The 10,137-nt window shown below is 34.2% G+C and overlaps 1 pseudogene; it reads right to left on the bottom strand.

Moving 5' to 3' along the window:
* Window positions 1–4,534: 4,534 nt before the first annotated feature.
* On the bottom strand, window positions 4,535–6,219 carry LOC18437259 (protein HYPER-SENSITIVITY-RELATED 4 pseudogene; annotated as a pseudogene).
* Between the last annotated feature and the right edge of the window lie 3,918 nt (window positions 6,220–10,137).

The following is a 10,137-nucleotide window of genomic DNA, read 5'->3' as shown; positions in this document are numbered from 1 at the left end:
AAAATCAAAATACCATATGAAATATTTATAATAAAAAGTCATTTTTAACCATGTAAGGGTGTTTTATGGTTTAACAATTTTGGAATACTAAAATCTATGTTCACCATTAGTGTGAAGCATTTTAGAGTGACCCACAAATAAAAATTAGAATTGCCCAAAATATATAATACAAATGTTATTAAAAATTATAAATTCTGTATGTCTTACAAGTTGATAATGGTGATTAGTACTGGCACCCAAAATTTGTGCTTGTTGTATAGAAAAGTATTAATTTGTATATTTATGTGCTATAAAAATTGGGATATGGGCATAAAATATGAAATATTGATGATAATTTTTGAAGGAAAATATTTTGAGCCCTATTAAAATAAGTAAAGTTTCGCTTTGAAATTCATCAAAAATTACAGTTATAACGTTGGAAAACTTCAAGTCAATCACTTCAGCCTTTACTACTATGGATGTGAAAAGAAATCAAGATTTCAAGTTCTAAAAAATAATGTATATTGTAACACGTTATTTAGACGGTCTATAATTTCTTAAAAATAGGTACTCACATACTTGCAATTGGTACCATTTTTGGGTTTCAAATCCCATAGCTGGCATTGAAAATTGATTTTAAAGCTAGCATGGAGATTTTAATGTCCGAAGTGCTTTACCCTAAATATCATTATAGTTTGTGTGGAATGAAGTTTTGGCACAGCTTAGGGAGATTTTTAATGCCCGAAGTGCTTTACACTAAATATCCGTTATAGTTTGTGTGGAATGAAGTTTTGGCATAGCTAAGGCTTTCTATTAGGTTGCAACCTTAAAATGTAGAATTACAGCTGCACCTCAAAAATCTATTGGAAAGGATTGTTTTAGTGTTGAAAAACCCTTTAATTGATCATCTTAACATCGATATTAATGAATATGAAAAAAAAAAAAAATTTTAGTTCCAGAAATAGTGCATCTTGTAATACATTATTTAGACGGTCTATTTTCAAGATTTTCATATGTTTATAGATCTACTTGTTTTTAACCATTTTTGGAGTTTAAAATTTTACAATTAGATATGAAAGTAGATTATTAGATAATCCTGAAAATTTTTTACATCAAAATTACATGTTATGATGAAATTCGGAGGTTGTTTAAGGTTCACACCCTTTATTTATTAGTTTTGCCTATTTATTTAGGAAGGATCCCATATATGGTGTCTAGTTATGGTTCTTGAGTTTTTTTTTTTATTTCATTTTTTATATTGCTGGTGGTTTTATAGCACAGTTTGCTGCAGTCGCTCTGTAGTTCGTTTTCTTGGTAAACAGATTCCGTTCTTTAAGGATCCTTATAACGAGCTTTGATTTTCAAACTAACTTAAGGGGCTGTATGCAAAAAATTGAAATTTCTAATAACACGATTGGTTCGCATGAAAATATTTTCATGTGAAATTTTTTTTTCATGTAGTTAGGTGTGTGAATATTTTTACACTAATTAGATGTCAATTGGTGTGAAAAGATGCACTACTGGTACCAATTAATATGAAAATACTCCCATACCTAATAATATGAGAGAATTTTTTCACGTGAAAATATTTTTTGAGAATTATGTGAAAATATTTTTTGAGAATTATTTTTCACATAAAACAAACATGCTATAAATTTTAAGAATCTATAGATTTTGGAATTAATGATTACTGATTTGAATGATTATTTTCACGTGTTTGTAAACTGATGTAGAAACGTTTTAAGAAGGCGTGATGTTTAAAATATTTCAAGGGCCCATGGGAGAAAAATTGAAAACCATAAACTTTCAGAATCTATAGATTTTGAAAATCAATGATTCCTGATTTGTTTTGAACAAATTTGAATTCATGGAATCTTTGTTTCCATTTCTGTTTTTCTGGTAATCAACTGGTCTTTTAGTGAATCTTTGCAAGCATTTTACCAAACAATTCATAATGTTCTTAGACGACCGTTGGATTTTCACGAATATTTGGAAAAGGACTTAAATTAAGAACCCACAACAAACAATATCCCTCCTTGAGCATTGGGTAGGGTGTATTTCTTACTGCTTGGATGCAATATACGGTTAAAATTGACTTTTTATATGAAGCGTTTGATTAGGGTTTTCAATCGAGTTGGGTCGACCTGTGGGCCCAATTGGTTGACTTGATTTTGGGTTTGGTTCCAACTTCTGGGCATGGAGGGTCAAGTTTGGTTCTAAAAGTGTAGACCCAAGAGTTGGGTTGGATCTAGCCTTGCCCAACCCATTCCGTTACTTTTTGTATAATATATTTGTATAGTATAATATATATTTGTATATTGTAATATATGCATAATACATATTTTTTATTTTTATATAGGCCCGATAGGTCAGGTCAAGGACCGATCAACCTAGACCCAAAAGGGTTATGGTTCGACCTTGGACACGTTTGGATGATCCATACGGAATGTTGCCCATTTACACCGTTATATTTAATGGCCCTCTTGCATTCATTCAATGCTACAGAAGCCTTGCCAAATTTATAATATTTAACATCAACATAGTTGGATTCTACTGTGGAGAAAGACCTTTTATTATCATTGATTGAATATTGGCCATATTTGAAGTATTGGTGAAGAGAAAAGGGTACCACTCCATTGCCATGAAGCTATGATTGCCATAATAAGAATTGTCGGATTTATTGGCGTCAATGACATGAAATAGCACACATGAATTTAAGTAACCTTGAGCTTCAAGAGCATACCACTGGCTGGTTTTTTACTTACTTGATTGCACCGCTAAATGGTGAGATTAGAGGGCTTCAGATTAACTGCAAATGCTTCATCTAACTTTATCCTGCTTACAGTTTGGCCGTGCAATTCCCCTGAAACGATTACTGGCCGGTAATGAAATCAAAACCCCAACTATAGGTCATCATTTGAAAAGTTACTGCCATGCATCCTGCTGTCCTTGGATAGCATTAATGCTACATATATGCTCAATAGGGAAAGCAACTTTTTGAGGTGCGCAAGGTGATTTTTTCACTGAAGGATAAGGGTATTGTACTAATAAGATCCTAGAAAATTAAATTCAAGAAATAACATTCTACTTTTGTAAACATTTCAAATATACCTCATTTAATGATTTTGTTATCTATAAAATTTTTTTAATGAATTTTTAGTAAACTCACTCACAACAATATATTCTCAACTTTTGTAGGGGGTCAGGTTTATATAAGGCAGCAACCTTACTTTTTGTTTTTTTTTAATGTTAAAAGAAATCTTACTTCTTGCGATGTTCTATTTTAATTAGACATATTTCCCGCATATTTTAAGACAAAAAAAATTTTATATAAGGTGTTAACCCAACATTATAGAAGTAAGGTTCACCTAAATAATCTAAAAGAAATATGTGCACCTAAATAATGTATAGGAAATATTGTTCTGACATTCAAAAAGCCCTATTGATCATCTCAATCTCGAGATATATGAATATGAAAAAAAGATGATTTAAAGTTCTGAAAATAGTGCATTCAAACTGTTCATTTTCAAAAGTTTTGAGTATGTATAGATATGCTTGATCTACAACAACTTCAGAGTTTTCAATTTTATAATTAGATGTGAGAATAGATTTTTAGACCGTTGTAAGTGTTTGCGGCACTTGAATTGCATCTTTTCTAAAATTATTTATAAGTATGTCTTTAATGGTTTAAAGTTGAGACCTTATACAAGCCACAACCTTTAAGATAGCTTCAAAAGGTTGCATGTTTGGGCAAGCTTTCTATGTTTCCCAAGGATAGAAGTTCTATCCTCCCCCTTATCCAACCCTCCATTTTGAATGAAGGGCTAAGATTGCCCCAATTTCAATGTCACGTCTCTACACTATTTTATTTTTATTTTATTTTTCTATAAAATATTTTGACACCAAATTTTGGAAATCCATTCCTCTATTAAACTTGCACTAGTGAATTTTTTTTTTTTAATAAAATAAAATGATCAAAGTACCTCCGAAAGTTTCAAGGGATATTTCGGCTATTATTTTTTATCAAAAAATTATTGTTAATATTTTTTATAGGGCGCACCAATGAGAAGATGTCGTGTACCAAATTTCATATTCAGAAAAATGGTATTAAAAAAAAACTAAAAATAAAATACTTCGAGATGTCGGATCTAAGATCAAACAGTGAGTGGCTCTCTTGATCAAAATTGGACGGCTGTATGTTAGGGGTAGGATAGAACTTCTATGCTCTACGGGAAGTATAGAAACCTTTCCTGGCATGTTTTGCACGACAACATCAAATCTACATTATCCAAATAAAATAAATGGTATAGATTACCACAACCTTAATTCTTTTAAGTAGAATTGTAACTTTATATAAGTGTTTTCCTATATACCTTAGTTTGTGTGAGGGCTCACTAACTTACCAACCATAAGAACTAAACTTTGGCTCTCTTTTTCCTTTTTCTTGAAGGACTAAAACTTTGTATTGCCATTGCATAAAGTGAAATTTAATTTTCTTTAGGAGGGCAATAACTTTGGTAATCGTCTTCATTGCGATTGCATAAAGAAAAAATTATTTTTGTTTAGGAGGGCAAAACCTTTGTTATTCATCTTTGCATGGCGATTACATACATATCTTGAAGTCAATTTAAATACAACATTATTTCTTCTCAAAAGTATCCAAAACATACGCTTAGTGAGTCGTGGAAGAGGCCTAAAGACATTGACATCGACATTTCACCCCATTTGCTGTCCATTTGCTTTGATTTCTTCCCCTTGGGTTACGTCTGAGGGACCTCGATCAGGCCTTGAAGTGCAACCTTAACATCCTCACTCCTCAGAAGTTGCTCTGCTACCTCAGCTGGGGTTACCTGTACCTTTTCTATAAGACTTTTAACCTCTTCAAACAAGGGGTGATCCTCCTCATTGTGGTAGTTTGAAACGAGTTTCTTGAAGCTAAAGAAGTTGCAGTAGCCCAATTGTATGTGCTTGTCCATTCTACCTGGCCGCAGTAATGCTGGATCAAGCTTCTCCTTGTTATTGGTTGTGAACACAAATATCCTCTCATCTCCACAGCTCGACCACAACCCATCAATAAAATTTAGCAACCATGATAGATTCACCCTTGAGTTATGTCTTCTACTGGGTTGGTCCTCTTTGAATCTATCTTGAAAGTCCAGTGTGCGATCGATATCTTCGATCGCTATAATTGAGTGGTTCGAAGTGGCCACGAGGAGAGTCCTGAACTCCGAATTTGAATTGATGTTTGCGAGCTCAAGGTCATATATGTCAAAGTTGAGGAAGTTGGCCATGGCGGCTATCAGGCTAGACTTGCCGGTACCAGGTGGCCCATAGAGCAAGTACCCACGCTTCCATGCCTTACCGACTTTCCTATATAAGTCCTTCCTCTATGTGAACCTCTTAAGATCAGCCATGATCTCCTCCTTCAGCGAGGCATCGATTGCCAAAGTATCGAATGTCGATGGGTGATCAAAAACTATGTGGTTCCAAACACCTCTGGGATCACCATAGTAGTACTCAGGTTTCAAAGTCAAGAGGTTAACTAGGCTCTTCTCTTCTCTTATGCACCTGGGCCACGATATGAGGCCAATATGATTCCAGAACCATGTCCTTGTGCTTCTTATGAAAACGAAGCTCAAAGAACCGGATTTCACAATTTGTCAAGGGGTTCGTCGAATCTGCTGTCGTAGCTACTAGCCTTTGGGATTCATAGGAAACCAACTTCCACTTGAATTTTTTCCCCCGAAGATATCCACAAGTTCTTCATTCCTGTCCATGCTGATTCTAAATGCCTTTTCTTTCTCCGATTTTGCAACCTTTATCCTCTTGATGGATGGTGAGATTTTGTTACCCAGGTAGACTTCCGCCGTGTTAAAGACCTTGTTGATCGCGAGTCCCTCAAATTCTTGAATCACAACACACAGTTGTGAAGACAAGTGGTTACTTAACCATTTCATCTTTGAGGAGATGTAGCCGTGGAATTCAGGGGGTGTGTATTCCTTGACTATGGTGTGTACGAGCAACGCGGCAGCCACAGCCGAAGTAATTGTCCAGAAGATTGTTCTTGTCGAAGCCAACGACAACATCATGGTCATGGAATTTCTCACTGAAGAATTGTGTACCAACTTCTGAGCACTAGTCCTAGGATGAAGAAAGAAACAGGAGTAAAGGGGCTCAAGAGCTTAAGGTTGTTTGATACTCTGATGCTATTAACAACAATTCAACTACAAATTACAGATGGCACTTTTCAAATGCCAAATGTTTGAAAAATTGGGAATGGATGGATGAAAAGCAAGGAGTCTTGAAGGAGTTACAGTTTAGAATGGCCCTGGTTCTTGAAGGAGAGAGCAAAACCCTGGCTTCAATATCAGCACTTGGGTTGTGAGGAGCAAATCTTAATGGGCAAAGGGGAAACCATAAGGTGATTGCAAAACAAAGAAACCCTAACGAGCTGGGTTTGTTGTTTTGAAGTGAGGACAGGGTACCTGTCTTTTATGGCGGTGCAACTAATCAATAAATCAGACGAGAGGGGGAAATGGCACTACAATTAGTAGTGTCCTTTTGAAAAGATTAGGCTCGCATGGCGCTTTGACTTCCGCATACTTCTGAAGCGTGCATGCTGTGCTCCTGCAGGAGTGTATTGTATACATAGTCTCTGGGATAGATGATCAATTTGAAAGGAATTTTAATTTTTTTTAAATCTAAAATTTTGAGAACTATCATAGAATTACTAGATAATTATGGAGAGATCAACCTCATACATACGAGAGAGATACGGTCGAAGCTGTTCATTGTTTTGTCATTTCATCCTACCGGTGTTTAAAAACCTGGCTTGGGACCCAAATCGACTGCTTGCTGGCTCGGGCGACTTGGCGAATCATCCGGTTCCAATTTTGAAAAGAAAAAGCTAATAAATACACAAAAATACATAAAATCAAGAATTCAAAATCAAACATTGATTTCATATTAGGAAGCATAAAACCTAATTAAAAAAAAAAAAAAAGAATTTTAAAAATCATTTTTGGAAAGAAAATGCTGAAAAAATTCCCAAAAAAAACAAGTAAAAAATGATGATAGAGATTTTCCACTTTTATTCACAAAAATTGTTTGGGGGTTTGATTTAAATGAATTTGGTGGAATAATGAGAGACAAATAAAAAAAGTTCAAACCACCACAAAAAAATTGGACACTTGATTTCTCTTATTTTAGTTTTCCACCCAACTGATTAATACAGAGGTTTGACTGAGGGACTCTGCAATTAATTTGATACGATTTTCAAGTTCTTTCAATAAGAATTAAGAGAGATTCGAAGAACGACATATTTGATATTTAGGGTTGAAGAAACACAAGATTTCAACAAGAAAACCTCATCAAAATTAAAATCTCGAATTGATCCAAATGAACTAGTTTTCGATAAAAAATAGGGTATTCAAAGATTGATTTTGGAGGTTGAATAGAATTATATAAATTATTATCCAAAAAAAAAAAAAAGCTCAAAAAAGGACTTGAAACCCCGTTTCCATGGGTTTTTGGGCATGAAGGCAAGGTAGTAGGCGACTCGCAAGTTGGGGGGAGAATTGGCCTCGCACCCCACCGGGCCGAAGTTTTTTACTCCTATGATCAAAAAGCTTCACCTGTGGCCCTAGTCAAAACGAAAAATGGTTTTTAGGGGGATTTATTTGGTAGATATTATTAAGGGTTTGTTTCCAAAAAGATCATTTTATCTTTTGTACATGGAGGTGACATTCGTTCTTGTCTGTTAAATTTTAAAATGGGTAGTTGTAAGAATGTCATTGAAAAGGCATAAAATATAAAAAAATATTCTCGAACTTCATGATTCACCCCAAGCCATCCAATTTGACATCCATGGATGAATATGACCTATGATCTCTTTGTAGACAATCCCTATTATTAAATACCAAGGCATATATTCTGTGAGACTACTTTTCCCAAATATCCAAAGTTAAATGTGAGCAAATATTGCACTAAACCTCAGATCTTCATAAACTTCTCAAAACTATTGATGATCATTGGGAATGATGCTCACTGATCTTTGAGGAAGACTGAAGAGCTTGTTCATAGTCTAATGTCTGAGCATAACTGATGTAAAAAATACTGCTTTTGAGCTACAGCAAGTAGACAACTCCGTGAAAATTGAGTCCCAACCAAGTGAAAACCACTAAGAATGAACTCCAATCGATACCAAAAATCACTGAAATAGTGAGAGTCAGAGTTGCACCAGGACCTTTTCTCTGCAAAATAGTAACACTTGGTAGGAAAGCTCAGTTTCCAAACCAGCTTTACTATCTTTAAACATAAAATCTCTGTCTTTCGACGTAAAATCTCTTTGTAATGCAATTGATTCTTAGGCAAATATATCTCAACATAAAACTAAGCTGAGCGAAACACTCGTTAAAGAAATATTAGAGTTACACTCTCTTGCGATCCTTAAGGGAGACTTACCTAACTTTTGGCTAAAAATGATATGTTCTCTACCAAGGATCATATAGAGAAAAACTTAAATGATTAAACTAAGAAATCTCAGTAGTTAACCGCGGTAAAAACATGTGGGAGTAGAGTTTAGCCTCTTTTATAAAATGCTCATCAAAATTTCAATCCAAGAATGGGGTTTTCGTAGAGTTGAAAAATCATTGTTCATCTGCTGTAATTGCAATAGAGCAGGTGGGAGTAGTTGAAAAGAACAATAAATCACAATTAACAAAGATCAAAAGTACAAAATATGTGAAGTTAGGTAGCATAACCTGTGAAAGATCAGTTGCGCTTATCATAACTGCGGTGAAAATATACCAGGGTATTTTGGTTATTCTAATCATTCTCATCGAATTTTGGGTAGGAAATTTGAACTTCAAACAATTTAAAATTACCCTAGTTCATTGATAATGTGGACACTCCCCCTAAATGTTTGCCAAAGGAAGCCCCCAAGACCTTAAACCTGTACCTCTGTTAGCTACTTAGATCCAGACCCAGACCAAAGCCTATCTAAATACCCCAAGCTAGTATCCTGCTTGAGACCAGTGTTTAAAAAAACGTCGAGTCGTCCGATTCGACTCGGGAATCGTCATGGACGGCTCGAATTGGCGAAAAAAACGGGAATCATCCGGTTCTAGAGAGAACCGGACGATTCTGTACAGTGACTCCGTACAGTGAATCGGCGAGTCCCGTACAATCCTTTTTTTTTTTTTTTGTAATCCATGATATATTTTTTTGTAATACTTGATCGATTTTTTTGTAATCCATGATCGAATTGTGTTTTTTTTTTTGTAATCCATGATCGAATTTTTTGTTTTTTTTTTTTTTTTGTAACTCATGATAGAATTTTTCTAATCCATGATCGAATGTTTTGTAATACATGATCGAAATGTTTGTTTTTTTTTTGTAATCCATGATCGAAATGTTTGTTTTTTTTTTTGTAATCCATGATCGAATTTTTTGTTTTTTGCTTTTTTTGTAACCCATGATAGAGTTTTTTGTAATCCATGATTGAATTTTTTGTAATCCATGATCGAATTGTTTTTTTCTTTTTTTGTAATCCACGATTGAATTTTTTGCTTTTTTTTGTTTGTCTTTTTTTTGCAATCCATGATCGAATTTTATGTAATCCATGATCGAATTTTATGTAATCCATGATCGAATTTTTTGTAATCCATGATTGAATTTTTTTAAAAAATTTGTGTTTTTTTTTTTTTAATCCATGATCGAATTTTTTTTTGTAATCCATGATAGAATTTTTTGAAAATTTGTGATTTTTTTTTTTAATCCATGATCGAATTTTTTTTTGTAATCCATGATAGAATTTTTTGAAAATTTGTGATTTTTTTTTGTTAATCCATGATCGATTTTTTTGAAAATTTGTTATTTTTTTTTTAATCCATATTATTCAAAGAGAAAATGAGAGAGATGATGATTATGAGGCCACCCTATCCCAGCCATATTATTCACATATCGAGTCCCAACAGCAACAGTGTAGGGATGAGCACGACAGTGCAGGTGACCATGAAGGATGGACAATCTTCGGGGATTTTAGATTGGGAACACAACAAACACTAACACTCAGGGATTTGGGAATAGTCAGACGCCTGCTAATATCGATGATTCGTTTTTAGATCGAATCAATGAATTGTTAAACGAATTCAATCA

This window comes from Amborella trichopoda, chromosome 3 (genome assembly GCF_054954075.1).
Source record: "Amborella trichopoda isolate Santa Cruz 75 chromosome 3, AtrichopodaSantaCruz75HAP2 v2.0, whole genome shotgun sequence".
Lineage (NCBI taxonomy): Eukaryota > Viridiplantae > Streptophyta > Magnoliopsida > Amborellales > Amborellaceae > Amborella > Amborella trichopoda.
This window is presented reverse-complemented; position numbering and strand designations above follow the sequence as displayed.